The sequence below is a fragment of the Aotus nancymaae genome, unplaced genomic scaffold, assembly GCF_030222135.1.
Source record: "Aotus nancymaae isolate 86718 unplaced genomic scaffold, 86718_ANA_hifiasm-v0.15.2.pri h1tg000059l, whole genome shotgun sequence".
NCBI lineage: Eukaryota > Metazoa > Chordata > Mammalia > Primates > Aotidae > Aotus > Aotus nancymaae.
The window spans coordinates 75833498-75855982 of record NW_026988473.1 but is presented as its reverse complement, the minus strand read 5'-3'; the positions used below and the strand labels follow the sequence as shown (position 1 = coordinate 75855982).

The window sequence follows — 22485 nt, the reverse complement described above, 5'->3', positions numbered from 1 at the left end:
CACTAGTGGCAGAGCTGGGATATAAATGCAAAATCACAGTCTTAGCCAACAGGCTGTAGAAAGGAATGACATAAACATAAGGTCTGTGGTGAGTGTGGTAATTTTATATGTGCTTGTGTGCTTTTGATTAAAAATATAGAACAGCACAAAAGTCTCAGAATGAATCTGTGAATCCTGCTGATTCTGCCAATGACTGAGCAAGGCTCTGACCCAGGCTTGAGGAAGAAGGGTAGCTGCCAGGATTAGTCAACACAGGCCACTGCTTTCCTTCTGCTCAGATACAAGGCACAGAGGCACAGCGATGAGACAGCACCTTCTCTCCTCAGCTTGGCTCTGGGTGTTAGCTGAAAAGGAAATGACCAGAAGGTGGCCTAGACACACCTGAATGAACAAACCAATACAAGCCCTAACGAAAAGCTAGATTGGGCCCAGGAGTTAGAGGTACACAAACTGTTATCCCAGAGGGCACTTGGCTTAATAAAAAAGAAAAACATCTTCAAATAACCACAGCCTCCCATTTCAATTTAAAACTAATTTTATGGCACGCAGTTTAAGTTATTTCCAATGCAAAGTTGCATAATATTACTCCTAGTCATAACCAAAGGAAACATATTTCCTCATTTCCCACTCAGCTCCTGAAATCGTTAATGCTGCACTACCGTCCCTATTACATTATCGTAGTGACAAGCACAGAATTGCAGCATCATCTGACCAAGTCATCTCATTTTCCAGGAAGCGAACATTTTTCTGGGTTTGTAGTATCTGCAAATTTTCAATTTAAGGCACTAACTAGTCCTAGATACCATGGGAAAAAACTGAAATGAGAGCTGATTGGTGTGTGCAGTGGGGTGTGTGTGGTCTCAAAGCTTTTGTCATGACCATAGGATTGAAAACCATTGCTCTGTAATAGTAGATTTTTTCTTTCTAAGATACTGGTAAATTAGCACAGTCAGACAAATAAATAAAATGATGCTGCTGGCTCTTTAATCCCCAGTGGCATCTTCTCCTCCAAATTGTGAGCTTAGGTGCAGCAGACACCGCAGGATCAGAAGCTGCAGAGAAGATGCTTCTCACTGCTCCAGTGACAGCCGCAGCAGTGCACATGGCCAGCAGAGAGAATGGCAATAACACACCATGACACAGATAGCACATGGTTCTTCATAAGAAAGGAAACTGTGCCTGTAACCAGCATGTATGGGCAATAGATAATGCAAGGCCTGGCACAAAAGCAGGGCAGAGAATATGCTCCTGACTTTTCTATTATGTTTAGAAGAAGTGAGATCAAAGATTGGGATTAGAGTTAGGCTGTAATTGCTACCAGCATTGATCTCATGCTCTAAGCCAAGGGTTGCTTCCTACCTCTATAGTAACCCCTCTAGTTATGGCTTTGAAATAGACAATTAATGCTGCCAACTCCTCCATTCATTTTCTTTCTTCTTTGAACCAAATCCTATCCTGCCCGGCCTCTCATAATAAGAGACAGGGGGCCAGGCACAGTGGCTCATGCCCGTAATCTCAGCATTTTGAGAGGCCAAGGCAGGCAGATCACCTGAGGTCAGGAGTTCAAGACAAGCCTAGTCAACATGGTGAAACCCCATCTCTACTAAAAATACAAAAATTATCTGGGCATGATGGTGGGTACCTGTATTTCCAGCTATTTAAGAGGCTGAAACAGGAGAATCATTTGAACCTGGGAGGGAGAGGTTGCAGTGAGCCAGGATTACGCCACTACATTCCAGCCTGGGCGACGAGAGTAAGACTCCATCTCAAAAAAAAAAAAAAAACAAACCAGAAAAAAAAAAGAAATAGGGGATTCTAGAATTTATGTCTACAATTTTCCAATCAATGCTTCCTAGAGTTTAGGTCTGCTCCCAATGTGGCCAAGGGCCCAAGGCCCAGGTTCCTTGTTTTGCACAGAAACATCTGGTTTTAATGTGTAATTCCAACCTTCCCACATTCAAAAGTTGAACAGATACCCGGTAATTTACAGAACCCAATGTCAGAACACACTAGCCATGAATTACTTCTTTCTGGAAGAAACAACCTCCCCAGACTCCAAGCTCTTTGAAGCTAATACTTGTGCCTTACTCATCTTTGTATCTAATAAAGTAGAGACGTGAGATACATCTTTTGGCACTAAGCAGGAACTATGCAAACATTTGTGATATGTGACATCAGGCTTATTATTACTTCAAAAAGAGAAGATAGAAAATATCTTATATATGAACAAGATCTGACCTTTGATCTAAGAGTAAAGAACTGATGTTTATAGTTGCAAAAATACAACTGGAATGTTAATTTTTAGCAGCATTATTGTAAAAGGCCATAAGATGGTGATATTACTCCTTTAAAAACCTGATTTTTTTTTTGGCTTAGGAACGAGAAGAAGCTGAAAAGGGCTCATGTTTTTCTGTCTCACTTTCTTTTTTTTTCTTTCTGTCTCTATCTTCCTCTATTGCCTTCCATATTTCCAATTTCTTTTTTTCTTTTTCTGTTTTCTTTTCTTTCTTTTTCTTTTTTTGAGACAGAGTCTTGCTCTGTTGCCGAAGCTGGAATGCAATGGCACGATATCTGCTCACTGCAACCTCCACCTCTGGGGTTCAAGTGATTCTCCTGCCTCAGCTACCCCAGTAGCTGGGATTACAGGAGTGTGCCACCAAGCCTGGCTAACAATTCCTTTTTTTTTTTTCTTTTTACTGTACATTTTTAACATATTATGAAAGTATCAGGGACCATGTTAGATACTGCTAAAAGGGAACAGTAAGCATTACAGGAAAAAACATCAACAAATCCTGAGACTAAGATTAAAACCTTTGTTATTTATCATGTAAAGAGCAGACCATGAACTTGAATTCAGTACTCACTAATCTGAAAACCAGAACTCATTTCACCATATGAACTCATTTTCATCTCTCCCTCTCTCCCAATAGGAAACCAATAAAGTACATTCCATATTTTATTGACAATAGTAACTATAAGCTCTGGCATAAATTTTAAGATCTGAAAATTCAATATTTTATGTTTCTTTCTCTGTAAGAATCTTAAAAGTGAGCTGGTATTTACTAATATAATTCCCATTTGGTATTTTCCATGTGAGAATGTGACTTTTATGAAGACTACTCCAATCTAAATTATTTACAATTTATTATTAACGTAATTAGTTACAAACACATCATATCTTTATTTTAAGAAATAAAGTGTTCTTTATGTGATTTGCCCATTATTTTCTACTGTTATTCAATAACTGCTTGATGCTGAGAAGGCAGAAATTTTCATTTAAATTCTTACATTTAAATTTTTACATCACTGGCTGCAACCCCAGGGTATGGGCAATTTGTAATGTTAGCAGTTTTTTAGATGCTGAATATTAAAATACACTTTTGTATTTCAAGGATTATTTCTAATTACATGCACAATTGCTGATCCATCTGCCTACTACATAGATGTCTGTGGTTATATATGCTTGAATAATTATTGAAAATTAAATAACATCATAAACAGTCAAATTAATTTCTTTGAGCACACCAAAGGCAGGAAGCCTGCTCTAAGATAAAGCATTATTTGCCTGGGGAAACATAAAGACAGATTTCTCTTATACACTGAATTTCTCACATTCTATTCTAACTTGATGGAGTTTTTTTTTTTTTTTTTAAGAAACCTGAAAGTTGAAACACACTTGAGAAGTATTATGGAATAGCAACAGATCTTAACTACATGAATAATTTAAAATTTTAGTCTAAATATATTTTACTGTCAAAATAAGTACATAGTGTGTCTCCTGTAATAACATTACCAAGTATAGATAGAATTTTCAGTAAGAAATGATTTCCTTGAATATTCTAAGGTAACAGAGAAATCTAAAAGGAAAAAAATTCCTTGCTTGCTTTCTGTTTCTATAATAGCAGGAGTCATTGTAAAATACAGAGGGTTGAACTGCAGGGTGTATGAAAATTGAGTTTATCCAAATTTCAGCAGAGGGCTTGAAGAAAAGTTTATTGATAAGAACACAACACACGTGTGCACGCACACATGCACACACACACACAAACACACACACTCGGGACAAAAGATCACCTAGGCCCAAGCTGCAATCAGATGGAATGGAAGGTGGAGAAGGATGAGGTCTCATGTTTTAAATGCAACCAAGACAGATAGGCATTTACAGAATAGTTTTCCCAGAGTAGAGAGATTTAGAAAGCCCCAGAGAATGCAAGTTTGAACCTTGTATTTGCAATACAGGTTCTGTCAGAAGGTGAAATGCAGACAGGACCGAGACACCTGCTGAAATTGAGGGTATTTGCTCACTCCAGTTGATCTCTAACAAACTTTTGGAGCTCAGCCCTGCCTCACAGGGATAAGATCACGGCTATGAAGAATAACGGGTGGACAGGTAAAAACACTCTGTGTGAAACTCAGCCTCATCTGGGCCTGAGAAGATCAGAATCTGGGGATTCCACCATGCTTAAAGACTGAGGTGTGATTTCAAGATGATATCGACATATCAAGAAATGAGGACTTCCAAATCAAATTTATTACCCAAGGAGTTCTACATTTCAATATGGAAGGGCACTCCTTTTGTTAAACACTTTAAAGACCCAAATATACCCATGCCAGGGACGGTTTTAGCATGAAGTCTATTAAGAAGTATACTTGCACACACAGCACTCACCTTTTTGTTTTTTTTAAAAAGAGAAATGTGGCAACCAGGTGAAAGGAACAAGGTAATTCTAAAAGTCCTAGCTTTCTCTTGGCAGGAGATTTGGTAATAGCTTGCCAATTGCTGGTAACTGCTGCCAAGTACGAGGACTGCTGTGCTCAAATTGCTGGCAATGGCCACCTATTGTTTGTGAATGACTGTCTTAGCAGGGGACTCTGCAGAGAGGCTACTCAGGTCAGCAGGGAAGAGGCTTTGGCCAATACTCCCAGTGGTCATCACAGCCTAAGGCAATGAAGTCACAAGACAGCAACTTTAGAATGAGGACAACTACGAAAATTTCCCTGGAAAAGATTCTGCATCTTGAGCCAGTATATATATTTAAATCTGCAGATAGATACATCCTCTGAAAAATAAATTACAAAATAATATCAATAATTATCTACTCTAATCACTGAACACTTACAAAACTACAGTGAGCAGCTTGCTGGCTCTTCTCTCTTGGCTGGTGTTCTATTTCTTTAAACTGATTGGTAATACAGTACACAGTAGCTCATATATGTGCAAAAAAGACCCCTTTTGGAAATTTTGCTTGGGGAACTCTAATATAGACATCTTGATGTTTTATTAAAGGCTTAATTTCTTAGCATTATCTGTGAAATACCATTTAAAGTGATTTATGACAAAAATTGGCTTTTATTTCTTGAAAGTTTTTCCCCTTTCTGGTCAAGAAACAATATAGCACTCTACAAGATCTAGAGTATTAGAGCTGGGATTAATCCCGACTCTTCCATTTACAAGGTGGGTGATGTGGCACATTTCTAAAACACTCTGAGCTTCAGTATCCTTGTTTATAAAATGCAGCTAATCACAATGCCCTCCTCTGGCTTTTTGGAATGAAATAAAATGAGAGTATACATGTAAAGCAGTTCCTGTTGCTAAAAAATGTTGGCTATCATTAATCCCTCTACCCTCGGTGTATTGTACAGAATAACCAGGGTCCTGAGTCAATGAATCTGGCCTTCAGTCCTGATCTTTCATTAACTGAGCGACTCTGGCAAGTTAGATTCCTCAACATTAATTTCTTCACTGATAAACTTGGAGTGATTACGTAATGCCACATTGTATAACACCACTTCGGTGTGTTACTATGAGCATAAAATAATAGATGTTAAATATGTTTGGCAAAGATAAACGAAGATATAAGTTGTCATCATCATCATCAACCTGTACAACCTGTACTTTCAGTAAATGCTAAAGTCATAACATTCTTACACGTCTTCCTCTACCATAAATGAAATCCCACTCCATAATCCAGGAAGAGAGAAAGGTACTTCAATGACCGCTGAAGTACCAGTGAAAATGACGGTGAGTGAAAAATAGAGCCTTAATCTCCAGCATTGTAAGAGTAAATAGCTCCTTTATGATTAAAGCAGCAGAAAACGGTTTGAATGGGCCTCTTGGTTTGAAATATTGTAATCTACAGCTAGATCTGCTTAAACCAAAACATGGGTTATTGCTGGTCCTAAATGAAAATGTCCTGATAGTGGGGATACTATCCAGGAGAAGAAACATGTGAATGAGTCTGTAAGGAATGGACATCCAATAACATCTATTACCTTTCTCAGGAGAATGGGGCGATTATGACACTTTTTCAGCATTTAGCACCATTTAGCACATAGAAGAAATAATCTATGAAGGTGTTTTCAGGCTTATACACCTTTAGAATCTGACAGTTAACATTATGATCTCGGCAATCTAAATAGCCAGGCTTTCGGTTTTTAATCAATTGACTTAATATACTAAATAAGAGACTATAAGCTTGATGCCAACACTACACAGTTGACACTGTTGGCTAAGAAAAACTGCAAATGCCAACTTCTCTCACTTCTTTATTAAAGTTTAAATTCCCCACAAATAACAAGTCCTACCACTTCAGATAAGCTATGATTTAAATTATATTTACAATTTTTTTTAACTTAGGAAAATCCTCCCTCTCTTACTTCTTCCCTACTTTCCAAAGACAAAAACAAAATAAAAAAGGCTTTTTCAAAAACATTTTTTACCAAGGTGATTCATGAAAGTTACACTGCTATAGGTTTCCAGGGAAACAGCCAAGAATCTATGTGCCAAGTCCTTTGTACGATTAATTTTTAAAATTACAAAATGCTTCGAAAATGACTATAAGGGCCCTAAAATTGAAAAAGTTATCATCATCAGTTCAGGGAAAAGGCATGAACTTTTCCAAGTTTAAGCAACATCAATTTGCTAATTTCCTTTCTTTGCTTTTTCTTATGAAAAATAAAAAGATAATTCAAGAACTAAAAGGGCAGCCTAAGAATGTCCTTGTACCTAACCAGAAGAGCTTAAGCAAATGACTCTACCTGATAGACAGTTACCTAAAATAGACATTCCCTAGCGTGAAGGTGTTCTGTCAGGATGACCAAGTGTTCAAAGGTCTCAACAGCATAATGGGTGATCAAAGCCCTTGATCCGACAGCGTAACATCCACATCATCTCCACTTTCCTAAGGGGCACAACAAGGCTCAGGGAAGCTAAGTAACAAGTCACCAACCTGGTAGATGATTGGACTAGGGATTAAGTTCAGATATGTCTGACTAAAAACCTGTGATTCTTCTCATCAGACAAGATCCTTCTGTGTATACTGAGGCCTCGGGACTAATACAACACTCTAAGTCTCATGTGGAACAAATATTCTGTAAACCAAGTGCTAAGACTAGTGCTGCTCCTAGATTCCAGCCAAGGCAGAAGACATCTTCCCGCCTCCTTACCATGCCTCTTGACACAGGACCAGGAGTCTGAGAAGCCAAGGAGATGTGTCCCCCAGAGTCTCTGCACAGCCCTCCACACACCATCTAAAGTCTAGATTCTAGATCAAACTCTAGTTCCAGGGATTCTCAAATTCTCTGCTCAAATGCCCACTTACTCTATTTCAGGGCCAAGTAAGTCTCTCCACCTGATCCATCCCCTCTAGGACAGCCCGTGCCTCCTACTGCCCAGGGCAGAAGGTTGGCTGAGGCATGGCTGTTTACGAGGGACAGAGCAGAGCGTGGGCCTGGGGTCTCCACACACATACATTTCGGACAGAGCTAGGGGTGAGAAGGGGAGAGGGCAGGAGCAGGGGAAACAGGGCCTGCTGTCCTCCCTCTACCTCCTGCTGGTACTCAGAGGGCTGAAACAAGTCACATTTCAAACCTGGTCTTTCAGGTTTGAACATCTGCCAAAGTTGGAAGATAGAACATATTTTATTAGTTCTATTTATTACCTTTTACATTTTTACACTTGCTGTATGTAGCCTCCCTTTGTTCTCTTTTTGATCCCAGACCTGCAAATTTTAAGACTATAGGCAAGTTTTGCTTGGCTGGCACAAAAGATTGCTTCTTTTCAATTTGAACTAACATGTATAATAATCAGGGGATTTCACATGAAAACAGGACTTTGTAGAGTCTCTTGAAGAAAGCAATCTGGCCACTTCAGGGCAACCTTCCAGACGCAATCATCTATTGGGATTAAATAGTGGTTGCCCGTTTTTAGACAGAGTGAGACTGGCTATTTGGCCACCTTTACTGGTTTACTGTAAAGCTTCCAGCCAGAACTTCAAAGCCAATGGCCTGCTTTCCTGGGAGGAGAAGCTCCTGGACCAGCCACATTTCACTCCCTAATGTTACCTATCTGCTCACATAGCTGTCTGAGCATAAGACACCCGATCTAAAGAGACCTTAGGTATTATGTGAATCATCTCACCCAACAGGATCATCTGGGGAAATTACTCTCTAAGTTTTTTTTTTGTGAACAAGAAAGTGTCATTTGGTGTGACTGAAGATATAACCCCTAGCCTTACAACTCTCTCATTTAACACAAGAACATGTAGTAATTACTTAGATTGGGAGAGAAGCCTCTTAACTATCCATCTTTCCACTGTTGAGGGCAGGCCAGTGAGCAGTTAGCTAGGGCAGTCCTTTCCGACTGTTCTCGCAGGTAGCCCCCTTTCCCCATGCCCTAAAAAAGCCTTGTTGAAGAATAATGAATCCAAACAACAAGAATATCATTTTCATCCCCAAGCTGGAAGCTTAATCTTCAAATGAAGGGAAATTTTATTTGTTCTTCACTATGTACAGTCATTTATTTTAATATTGAAAATTTAATGATGACCCTAATTTCAGTTAAGATCAGAAAATACCAGCATATGGTGGTGCATAAAAGCAAAATTAATTATGGCCTCAACTTTCCTTCTTACTTCTTTCTCCTCATTATGTATTAATCTTCTGGGTACTGTTCTACGTGTTAAAATACAGAGTATAAATTGCTGTTAATATGCTGTTGCCAGGTTAAAGTAGTAGAGAATGTGAAGATGTCAGAAAACAAATCCCAGAGAGAAATGAAACACTGTTTTCCTTAGCACACGATTACCATACAAATAGACTCCTTCTGAATTTAAATTACAATGACAAAAAAATCCTTTACGTTCCCTTAACCACACTGACAGGGATGGAAGGGCAGAGCATCTGCACTCTGTAGATCGGGTATTATCACCCTCCCTACAGTTTCAGATGCAAAACACAATCCCACAACACAAGCTCGCTTTGAAACTTGGAAAGTATCATGTTGCAAAACATTAGAGCAGACGACATTTCTTGAATTAAAGCAAAAATCTGTTATCTTCAACCACAAGGAAAAGTTATTATAAACAACGTATGGAAAAATCTAACAAGCACGTGGAGAGAGGCGTGGGAAAAGAATGACAATTTCTCTAGCAGAGTTGTGAAATGTTTCCAGGATCAAAAGCCTAATTTTAGAAATGCCCAGTCACATTCAAATATCTCAAGATGGAAAGGTTATTTGCTAGGCAACTACACGTCCAGAGGTGGCTCTGAAAGGGATTTGTTGTATAGCATAAAACACCCTTGACTGGATATGGGATAATGCTGTCTTACATAGGTGCTTGGCAAGGCAATTTCCCAAGCAACCCAGGACAGTGGAGAAAAGGATGTGCCTGGTTGTCTCTCTGCTTCATGCCCTCATGAGTGCCTTGTCTTTTCTACCCTTGAACAACTTATCAACATCTATCAAGTTTAAAGAGCAAATGCAAATCTTACCTACTCCCTGGCCCTTTGGCTTGGAAGACTAACGCACAGCCTCTAGACTGACTACAAATTTAAACCATATTACTTGTTATCTTTGAGAGGGAAAATTTTAGGAAATTTATTCTATCACTAATTTATCTATTCATTCATTCATTCAACAAATATTTAGTAAATACCTACTATTGGCTAGTCACAGTTCAAGAAACTATATTCAATGGTGAACAAAGGGACAAGAATCCTGTACCTCTGGAGCTTCCAGTCTAGTGAAAAAAATAAAAGACCAACAAAATAAATAGGTCACATATATACTTTGTTAGATAGTAATGAGTGACAAAAGGAAATAAAGCAGGGAAGGGGCACATGAAGAACCGGGAATTGCAATATTGGATGGGGTAATCAAGGAAGATCTTGTAAGATGTGACACTGAGGAAGGCCTTGAAGAGAACTAGGGCGCCAGTCACAGGGATATCAAGAAGAAGAGAGTTTCAGGCAGCAGGAACAGTAACAGCCCTGGAGCTTGAGTGTGCCTGAGTTCTTGGGAACATGAGGAGGGCAAAGAGGAATGAGCAAGAAGACAGAGCGGTAATGAACTGTTTCATGGAGTGGGGAGGAAGGGAGCATATAAGACCTGTCCTTAGAGGCTTTGATCCAGACACCAAATTTCTTTGAGCATCTGTAAAACAGTGAACATTATCAAGACATGCCTCCAACAGCTGCGAAGATTCAGTAAGACTTTCGCACAGGGTCTGGCACACGTAAGTCTCAAAACCTGTGAGGAGAGCACTAGTATCTTCTCTGTGATTGCACGTAAACATAGGAAAGGCAGCTCCCACTCATCCAGGAGCTCCCTGAGGGCTGAAGCACCTGGTGATACCCTTCCTGTCTCCAGAAGAGAATGCTGAACCCTGGAAGCATCTCGAGTCTTTGTGAATCTTGAGAGCTTTCCTGACTGGGGGCACAGCTCTGGGGCACCCATGCTACAGATGACCCTGTAAAAAGTCCTGCTTTTACGGTGCAGTTTAGTACTGGGTTGTGGGAGGCAGGTGATGAGAGACACAGTTTGTCCCAGGGCACATTTAATTGTCAGTTACAACAAGCTGGTACTTCTACATTTGCTTTTCTTTGTTTGTTTATCTTTATTGATACTTATTAGGTGTACATATTTTCAGAGTACATGAGATAATTTGATACATTCATATAATCAAGTCAGGGTAATTAGAATGTCCATCACCTGAAATGTTTATCTTTTCTTTATACTAGAAACATTTGACTTATTCCCTTCTAGCTATTTTGAAATGTACGATTGATTACCGTTAACTATAGTTGCCCTACCATATATTGAGCACAGCTCTTATTTCTTCTAAGTGCATATTTGTCCCATTAATTAACCTATCTTCAACATTCATCTCTGAAAATATTTCAGCTTCTCCCAGTCAACATCACTTTAGAAATTTAAACATTTTAATGTTTAATTGGATACCATATGCCCCAAAACAGAACAAAGCATTTGAGATTCTTCTCTACACAAGGGCTGACCACAGGGATCATGTACAAAATAGCTTCCCTAGTGCACAGAAGTACTGTTTTATGATCATTTTGTCTTGACAAATAACCTAGAATGCAGGGAAAATTAAAGCTGTAAAGGGTAAGGAACTATCGTTCAGCAGGGATCAATAAAAGTGAAATGGAGGACTGCAAAAGCAGAACAAAAGTCAGCAGAACTGTGCTCTGACAGACAGACCTTACCTGTGTTGAGTGAAGACGTGTTACTCATATTGTGCTTCCAGGGCCTAGCACAGTGCCTGACACAGAGTAGGTTTTTCGCATCCATTTGTTAAATTCTTTCATTCAAAATTAACATACAAATCAAGGCAGAACAATCATCAACTCATTAAAGGTCAGAGAGTACTGAATTTAGCTTACTTCTGATGAGTTCATGACACAGATCAAATTCATGAGGCATACAGCACACTGCATTCAGTATTTTGTTTATAACAAGGCTTATAGACATCTAGCCCTAGTTTTACCACCACTCTTTTCCCTTTATTAATACAATGATTGGCTGCCATCAAAAATAAAGGATCTACATCAGGTGGTTTAGTCACCTAGATTTTGTCTACTGCTTTAAAAAAAACTTACATATAATAATTGTACCTATTTATGGGGAACAGTATGATGTTTTCATACATGAATACATTGTGTAAAAATAAAATGGAGCAATTGGCATATCTATCACCTCACGTATTTATTTATCTTTCGTGTGTAGTGAGAACATTCAAAATCCTGTCTTCTAGCCATTTTGAAATATATAATGCAATACTGGTAACCAAAGTGGCCCCAATGTGCAATAAAACACCAGAACTTACCGCTTCGATCTAAGTGTAACTTAACACACATTGACTAATCTCTTCCTATACTCTCCTTTCCTCTATCATCCTCAGCCTCCGGTAACCACTATTCTACTCTCTTCTGTGGGATCAACGTTTTTAGATTCCCCATGTGAGTGAGATCATGCACTATTTGTCTTTCTGTTCCTGGCTTACTTCACTTAACATAATATCCTCCAGGTTCATCCATGTTGCTGCAAATGACAGGATTTCGTTCTTTTTATAGCTGAAGGGTATTCCATTGTATATACATACCACATTTTCTTTATATATTTAGCCACTGATGGACAGTTAGGTTGGTTCCATATCTTGGCTATTGTGAAAAGTGCTGCATTAAACATGAGAGTGTAGATATCTCTTCAGTATATCAATTTCATTTCCTTTGGATATATATCCAGTAGTGGGATAGCTGGATCATATGGTAACTCTTTTTTTTTTTCAGGAATCTTGTACTGTTTTCCATAATGGCTATAATACTTTATATTCTCATCAACAGTGTATAAGAGTTCCCCTTTCTCCACATCCATACCAGCATTTGTAATTTTTGTCTTTTTGATAATAGCCATTCTAACTGAGGTGGAGTGATAGCTCATTGTGGTTTTAATTTGCATTTCTCTGATGATGAGTAATGTTGAGTATTTTTTCATATACCTGTTGGCTATTTATATGTCTTCTTTTGAGAAATGTCTTTTCAGGTCTTTTGTCCATTTTCTAATCAGATTATGTCTACCTTTTTTTATTATTTTTATTTTTTTGCTGTTGAATTGAGTTCCTAATATAGTCTAGTTATTAGCCCCCTATTAGATGCACAGCTTGCAAATATTTTCTCACATTCTTTAAGTTTTCTTTTCACTCTGTTGTCTCCTTTTCTGTGAAGAAGCTTCTTATTTTGATATAACCTAATGTGTCTAGTTTTGTTTCTGCTGCCTGTATTTTAGGGCCTTATTCAAAAGTTATTTGCCAGACCAATGCCATAAACATTTTCCCAATGTTTTCTTCTAGTATTTTTATCGTTTCGAGTCTTACGTTTAAGTCTTTAATCCATCTCGAGTTTATTTTTGTATATGGTGAAAGACGGCGGTCTGGCTTCAGTCTTTTGCATGTGGATATTCACTTTTTCAAGTGCCATGTACTTAAGAGGATGTCCTTTCTCCACTGTGTATTCTTGGCATTTCTGCTGATATTTTAGTTGGCTATAATGTCTGTATGTCTGTTGCTTTTCATTCTGAGGCACAAAATTCTAATTTTGGAGAACTTTTCTGTCATTTCCCTAGGTAGACTTTCATCATGTAAAACAGGTTATTCTAAACTCATCATATATAAAGTGAGTGTTTTAATAATGTGAAGCACCATAGAAATGATCATCATGACTACTACTATGATTTCTACTAGCAAAGACTAACTCCTGTATTTCTCCTATTTATAAAAGTAAAGGGCATTTTCCAAATAATTATCTGCTTTCTCTCCCCACATATCAAATCACATTAAAATCAAATATACTAGAATGACAGTTTCACAGAGGTAAAAGGGCACCAGGCACCGTGTTAACCATGCCGAGCCTTTAACCATTTCAGTTAATGTTTAAGACCTGACACGAAAGTGATGCTGCAATTCCCAAAGCACTTTGAGAATGTAGGGTAAACCAATTTAAAAAGAGACTAATGATCTCTTAATTTTCCTTTAAGAATACTTAGAAATTTCTAGTACTATGTGAATTCAGACAACTTGCAGACTCTGTCAATATAAAATTTCCTTCAATTCCTCAGAGGCAAGTGGATCCAGAGATGACATTTTGAAAACAGTTCAAATGTCAAACAGGAGTTTAAACAAAAGCAATTAGGAGAATTTCTGCCATAGTTCAATTTCAGAAGGGCACAAGAATCTTTTGCTGCAAAAATGAGTTGAGAAATCCCTGCTTAGTATCAGTGATACATATTATTCAAAGCATGTATTCATTTATTTATTCATTTATTCTGTATTTCCTTGGAGCATCTGCTGTGTATAAAGTACACACAGCTTCTATCCTTGGAATGTATAATAATTTTCTTATTCCTCACTGCGCCCTGGTACCCACCATAGTGCCTAGCACACAGTAGGTGTTCAATAAACAACACTGAATGTTGAGTGAATGAGTGAATACATGAATGAGTGATTAAGTAAATGAGTAAGAAATAGCCTTTTCTTCATTTGGATAAGTCTTATTTCTTTATAATATAATTGCCAATACAATTCCTATAATATGATGCCTTAAAATAACAATAGATTATTTGGCTTTGCTTCACGTTTTTAATTCCTTTTGCTGTAGCTTGAATACTGGAAACTAGAAAAATGCGCCAGAAGAAAATTAGAAATCATTGTATCGGGAATCCACCCACTTTCCTTTAGCTGGTAGTGGTCTTTGTAGAGGGTGAAAAATACAGTTGCATAATCATACGGAAAGCTTAGCAACTAGGATCTGTGTGGAAAAAAAAAAAGCCTACCATAGTTCCCTTTAGGACACAAGGGCACCAAGCATGGACACTACTTTGAAGGTATATGAATAACCTGAAGAAGCAGAAATTACTGAAATCCAAAAGGTCTGCCACGGTCAACAGTGAATCATTCATAATTTGTAAGATTTATGCAGGAGGAGTCTCATGAAAAGAAGCCTCACTTACTTTCTTTACTTCCATGATTAATTTTCAAAAAAGTAGGCTTTCAAAATAGCTTGTTTACAACAATCTTCCTTTAATGAAAATGGGCCAGAATGGCGTGGTCCCACCTTTGTTTATACAGAGATGGCCACTTCACCAATGCAATCAGTCCGGGAGAGGAGACTTTGATCCCGGAAATAAATGCAGCAAAGCTTGGCTATTGATGTGGATATACTTTCACTCTATGGGAGGAGTCTTCAAGGTCACCCTTCAGAGCCTAGTGATTCTCAGCCTACTTACTATTCTAACGCCTTATTTATGGGATGGCTCAGCAGATGAGAAGCAGCAAATTAGAAGGCAGAGCCCTGGAAGAAAGAGGCATCCTGAGAAGAGAAGTGTATGCCGGCAAGCTGAGTTCAAGGGAGGAGACCCAAATATTACTGCACTAGATATCCCAGACAATAACGAATAGTCCAAGTGAACACCATGTATGCACGATGGGCTACATGATTTGCGGGGCCCAGTGCAAAATAAAAATGTCAAGCCCTTTGTTCAAATATTGTGAAGAATTTCCAGACAGTGACAGGAGCACACCAAACTAAGCAAGTGGCCCTTCTAAGCACAGGGCCTTACGTGATGACATAGACAGTAGGCCCATGAAGTCAGCCCTACTTTTATCATTTCGGTCAATGGAAAGGCACATTAATACACTTTAGAAAGTGGTCCAGAAATATAATCTCTTTTTTGTTGTTGTTTTATATGCCACTCAAAATGTTAAACATCAGTTATCTGGAATATCCCTGGGCATAGAGAATTCTTCTGACTTTGGAAATCATAGATACAACTAAAATTCCAAGATGCAACTTAAATAATGAGTCCAAAATCCACATTCAAACACAGGTTTTTCTTTTACTGTGAGGTGTTTTTGTCTTGTAAACAGCCTGTTTGTTCTTTAGGCCTGAGAAGTTCCCTGTTTTTTTGTGTTCCTCCCACATCTATGCACACAATCCCAAATCCGTAAAGGCTTATTAAATCAGAGTGGGATGAAAGCACAGAATAATTTAAGTCATTTACTAGATATTACAACCCAGCAAAGGATTGATAGAGTTCTATTGAAAACATCTCTAATATTTCTAAACACATGCAGGCAAATATAAATCCATCAACTATAGTTGATTAAGTATAAAAGTGAGAATTTGGAGACTGATTATCTCAGTCCACTTTAAACTGAAAGTCATTTCATTGGGCACTAAAAAATACTTAAATACGGAAACTGTAGAAATATATCTAAATCTAGTTTCCTAATAAAACATTTTAATAAATATCCCTATTTCCTGTGCATGAATATCATTTCTTCAGAAGAAAGCACTTCTCACTATGACAGAAAAAAATTTAAGTAAGTAAAAAATGAGCAATTTGGAATGTACAGTCAGGATGAAGTATGTCTTTATAAAATAGGAAATTTTACAAAGAAGAGAAATTTACTTAAGTGGTGGAATGTAAAATTGGATTTGTCTTGGTTAACTGACGTATCTGCAAAGGCCACATATTTAAAAATGGTGACTGGCAGAGGCTCAGTGTTTTCTGCCTTTAATAGTCTGCTTGTAGTGTGATGGATTTATTTTACATCTCCTCACTCATGTTCTCAGAGGCTTTCCTTCCTAAAACAACCAATAAATATTATAACCATTCATTATTGCCAGAAACAAAAGGTCCCATAAGAAACCTTAATATTATTTACTTAATCTCTTCATTTTAAAGCTGTGTGACAGTAGTAATAAATGTCAGTGCATGGTGAAATAATTCTGAACTGTGAGGTCTTAAAGGGGGAAGGTCCTTGTTTTATTCATCCTTGTACACCCTGTGCCTAGCACTGGACCTGGTTTGTAGCACGTACTCATAAAACATGAGCGTGTACTCTACATCAGAGATTTTCAAGGCATTTAATCAGATTGATTATTCATCAGTTTTCAAGAAAAGATTCTGTATAAGCAATGCATTTAATAATAGCCATAACTGTTGGCCGGGTGCTTTGTCACATGCCTGTAATCCCAGCACTTTGGGAGGTCGAGGCAGGTGGATCACAAGGTCAAGAGATTGAGACCACCCTGGCCAACATGGCAAAACCCTGTCTCTACTAAAAAATACAAAAATTAGCTGGGCATGGTGGTGCACACCTGTAGTCCCAGCTACTTGGGAGGCTGAGGCAGGATAATTGCTTGAACCTGGAAGGTGGAGGTTGCGGTGAGCCAAGATCGTGCCACTGCACTCCAGCCTGGCGCCTGTTGACAGAGCGAGACTCTGTCTCTAAAAAAAAAAAAAAAAAAGCTGTAACTGTTAACATTGGTTAAGTACTTTGTATGTGCAAGGCTAAGCTAAGTGCTTTATAAAATATACTAGCCCATCTAATTTGGTCATCTCAGTTAGTATATATGTTTTCTTGATGGGGAACCTCAGCCATACGAAGTTAAGAAACTTGACCATTGTCATATGGGTAGTATGTGAATGAAATGAGCCTCCAACTGAAAGGATTCCATCCTTCCTGTGAGTGTACTGGTGAATTTCACAGGGTGAAATTCTGAGAAAACAGATGTTTATCATGCAAATCTTGTTCAACAGGTTAAAGATAAGCAGAATTTTTTTTTTTTTATGTTTTATTCTCATTTTATTTTATTTATTTATTTATTTTTAAATTGCAATTTAGGTTTTGGGGTACATGTGAAAAACATGCAAGGTTGTTGCATAGGTGCATACGTGGCAGTGTGACTTGCTGCCTTCCTCCCCTTCACCTATATGTGGCATTTCTCCCCATGCTATCCCTCCCCAACTCCCCACCCCCCCGCTGTCCCCCCCACTCCCCCACAACAGACCCCCGTGTATAGTGCTCCCCTCCCTGTGTCCATGTGTTCTCCTTGTTCAACACCTGCCTATGAGTGAGAACATGTGGTGTTTGATTTTGTGTTCTTGTGTCAGTTTGCTGAGAATGATGGTTTCCAGGTTCATCCATGTCCCTACAAAGGACACAAACTCCTCGTTTTTAATGGCTGCATAATATTCCATGGTGTATATGTGCCACATTTTTCCTGTCCAGTCTATCATCGATGGGCATTTGGGTTGGTTCCAGGTCTTTGCTATTGTAAACTGTGCTGCTATGAACATTCATGTGCATGTGTCCTTATAGTAGAACGATTTATAATCCTTTGGATATATGCCCAGTAATGGGATTGCTGGGTCAAATGGAATTTCTATTTCTAGGTCCTTGAGGAATCACCACACTGTTTTCCACAATGGTTGAACTAATTTACACTCCCACCAACAGTGTAAAAGTGTTCCTATTTCTCCACATCCTCTCCAGCATCTGTTGTCTCCAGATTTTTTAATGATCGTCATTCTAACTGGTGTGAGATGGTATCTCAATGAGACCTAACACCATAAAATCACTAGAAGGAAACCTAGGCAAAACCATTCAGGACATAGGCATAGGCAAGGACTTCATGACCAAAACACCAAAAGCATTGGCAACAAAAGCCAAAATAGACAAATGGGACCTAATCAAACTCCACAGCTTCTGCACAGCAAAAGAAACAGTCAATAGAGTGAATCGGCAACCAACAGAATGGGAAAAAATTTTTGCAGCCTACCCATCTGACAAAGGGCTGATATCCAGAATTTACAACGAGCTAAAAAATATTTACAAGAAAAAAACAAACAAGCCCATTCAAAAGTGGGCGAAGGATATGAACAGATACTTTACAAAAGAAGACATACATGAGGCCAACAAGCATATGAAAAAATGCTCATCATCACTGGCCATTAGAGAAATGCAAATCAAAACTACATTGAGATACCATCTCACACAAGATAAGCAGAATTGTCTAAAATAGAACAACACACTTAAAGAATCGTTGGCAATTTTTTTATGGAACACTATAGATAAAATTTAAACCAGCAAATATCTATCTAAGAACTATTAATAATGAGAGGTAGTGCTTAATTCACTTACACGTTGGAGATCACGACATTTTAGGTTTTGATCCACAAAATTTCACCAATGAAAGATAAAAAGTGATGGTCAACATCCAAATAGCATAGATGAAAACTCCCAGCAATAACACGAGTTATAAAGACAAATATCTTTCCCTGCTATCGTCCCTCCTTATCAAATCTAAAGGCTTCCTTCTTTAACAAAATTGTGCAGCAAGTGACATCAGGGAATATCTCTTCTTTCCTACAGGAGCCTCTCTCCTGACTGGGGATCCACAGTTACAGTCTGTTAAGGTATTTTTGCTTAAATAAAGAGAAACCTATATCAAAGGTTGACAGCAAAATTATGTATTATTATTACAAGGGTATATTAGGGAATTTAAATGCAAGAAGCATGGTTGAGTTTCAGTAGCCTAGACTAGACATTGGAAAGTCTTCAGGATCAAGCTAATCAGAGTCTATCTATCTGTCTGTCTGTCTGTTGCTTCATGCACATAGGTACCCTACCAAATTCCACCACAGCCAGAAATTACCTCTGAATCGCAATAACAAATTCCTGGAAGAGAGTATCCTGGAACCAGTGTTCACCCCAATCTAATTGGCTGAGACAAGGAGGGAGAGACTGGGGCTCAGTACTCACAGAAAAGGAGGCTGCTATGGGTTATATAGATAGCACCAGCTATTTACATCAAGGTGTCTTCTCTGTGAGGTTTCAAACCTGGTGCTTCTTTTCATATGCCCTCGAGATTTTCTTCTTTCATGTTCAGCTCTTCTCCAAGACCTGATTAACTGCATTTCTATAGTCTCTCCTATTAGCCTCTTTTTTCCCTTCACTTCAATGCCACTCTAGTATATGGAGTCCAACACTATCAGAGATAGAGACGATCACAGGGCCCTCAAAAACAAATTAATGTCATTTCCCAAAACCAGCTCCCTCTCAGGGTTAGGTTGAAATGATGCAAAGTGTGGGCAGGGTATGAAAGGCCATTATAATCAATCAATGATGTCTGTGTGGGAACAGGAAACGCTGTAGCAACACACAGGGCAGGTATTGATGGTTTTTATTCTTGCTCAAACTCTTTGATTTACAGGTGAGGATTCTGAGGCCTGCAGAAGTGAAGGAAACTTATCCATTGTTAATAAGAGTGACAGGGCCTGGACTAAAAGCTGGATGAGCTGTGACTACTAGTACGGTTTCCAAAGCATCACATAATTTCACTCTTGGGAAACTGAAATATTGAAGCTAGGGAGACAGGTTTCTAGGAGTCTGAGAGAGGGTCTGTTGTTTAGCCCTATAACAGTCCACTTATCAGCCACAACTTAATTTAACCACATATATAGAAATCAACAGATGGTCACAATCATACAAGATGAAATATAATTAACCCAGGTAAAATGTTGCTCATAATTTGCAATTAGCAACTGCCTAAGGCCTTAATCATACAATGTAGATGCTGAATTAGCTAAAACAAACTCTATCCATGTGCAGATAATATTTAATATTTACTGAGTATATTACCTGCAAAATGCCCTTTAAAATACTTTACGTATATTAACACATTTAATGTTAATGGCAAGCCATTTCATTAGTTGCTATAATCATTCATTTTCACAGAGTAAACTGAAGCTCAGAGAAGTAACTAGCCCAACATCACATGGCCAAGAAGCTGGGATCAAAATGCAAATACATTTGATTCTAGTGTCGAAGCTCATGAATACTACTCCATCTAGCTTCTTTCCCGCTCAAGGTTATTAGGAAGCCTAACTATGACCACGTACAGCGATGCAGAAAGCAAATATGTCTTTCTACGACAAAGCAACAGGACTGCTATCAATAACCCAACATGTGTTGGTTTTATAATTTTATTGTTAAAGTTCCATATGCTTTCCCAGAATAATCTACCTCAATATTAATAAAGTTTATGGATTTTTAAAACACTTATACATTTTTATGAGAATGTCAAGAAGCTAAGAATAGAGTCATTCAAAACTGACAGAAAAGGACAAGATCAGAATATAAAGTGGTAATGATACTAAAACTAGACTTCAAGTTCTCACAATCAAATGGATAAACTACTCTTCATCCTACAGAAACTATTCAGATGGCAGCTTCAGTGATTTTTTTAAAAATTCTTTCAGAAAATTGCTTTAAAAGACTGAGAAATGACAAAATGAATGAAACTGATGAGATCCTGATTTATGAAGCATACTGAATGCCAGTCAACAGTAAATTCCATGTGACCTCATGGCCTTTGGTAAAAACACTCCTGCAAAACATGACGGTGTCATCCATGGGTTATCTTTCAGAAGTCTTGAAATGATTATAGTAATGCAGTGACACAGAAGTCTCTCATCCAACTTCTTCCCTTTTAGAACAACCCAAGTAAATTCAACTAGATTATAAGTACTACAATATAAACAACAAGTAAACTAGCTAAAACCAAGCTTGGGTAGTTCAAAAACTGCTAAAGTTCTTACCATTGTGTCTAGTGAAAAGAGCACTGCACTAGGAGTCCGTGGTCCTTGATTCTGCTATGGGGTCTTCCTCCCTCCCTTAGCAGAACCTCAACCTTCACAGCAATTCTCTGAATTACATTTGTAGTAGCTTCCTAGGTCTGCTCTAACCAAGCAACACAAACTGGGTAGCTTAAAAGAACAGACATCTATTCTCATAGAGTTCAGGAGGCTGAAAGTTCAAAATTGGCTTATTGGCAGATCCATGGTCCCTGTTAGGACTCTGAGGGAACATCCTTTCCTTTTTTTCCCCCAACTTCTGGTGGTTTCTGGAAATCCTTGGAATTCCTTGGCTTGTGGCACCATCACTCCAAACTCTGATTCTAATTCCAGTCACTGCCTCCATCTTCTCATGGCTGTTGTTGGAGCCTCCAGCACAATAACCCCAAATACAGCACCTTGGCACACTGAGTATTTCAAGCTAAAGGAAACTGAGAAAACTACAGAAGCATAAAGGTATCTCTGACCTTACCCTCCTATCTCTTTTAAAGACCCAGGTGTCCTGCCTTATACCTAGATGGAAGGAATGTTACACAAAGAGGCCTCGCTAAGGTTTCCACACAGTTTATTACCATTAGGACGTGCCCTCTTTGTCCAGTCATCCTTCTACACAACTGTCTATTCTTCATCAAACCTAAACATAAAAATAACAGTATTCCCTTGGCTTTGAGTTTTCATTTCTGAAGACTCCTCTGTCTTATGTGACTCCAGTTAAATACATTTGTTTTTCTCTTGTTAACCTGCCTTTTGTTACAGGTACTTCAGGCATGAAACTTGTGATAGGTGAGGAAAATATGTTACTTTTTCTCTGTACGTTGTCTTCCCTCTGGGTCTGTGTCTCTGTATCCAAATTTCTCTCTGTTTATGAGGACACCGGTCACTGAATTAAGGCCCACACTCATCCGGTATGATTTTATTTTAACTTCATACATCTGCAAAGACCCTACTTACCAAGTAAGGTCACATTCACAAGTACAGGCTGGAGGTTGGGACTGCAACATACCTTTTTAGGGAACAATTCAACCCCTAACACACCTATAAAACAGAGGTGTGTACAGTCATCTGGAAGATTTTCCCCACAAAGCTCTAGGATCATTAATGTGTTTATTGAGTTAATATTTTTCAAATTCAATAGCATTTGTAATTAGAATTAAGTCCGTCAATCAGACCAACCCTAGCTCTGCACTGACCAGCTGGGTGACCTGGTC

The 22485-nt window shown here is 38.4% G+C and overlaps 1 protein-coding gene across 3 annotated transcripts in view; it reads right to left on the bottom strand.

The window, feature by feature from the left end:
* FAT3 (FAT atypical cadherin 3) overlaps positions 1 to 22485 on the bottom strand; it is a 532147-nt gene that overhangs the window by 343387 nt on the left and 166275 nt on the right. The window lies entirely within an intron of this gene.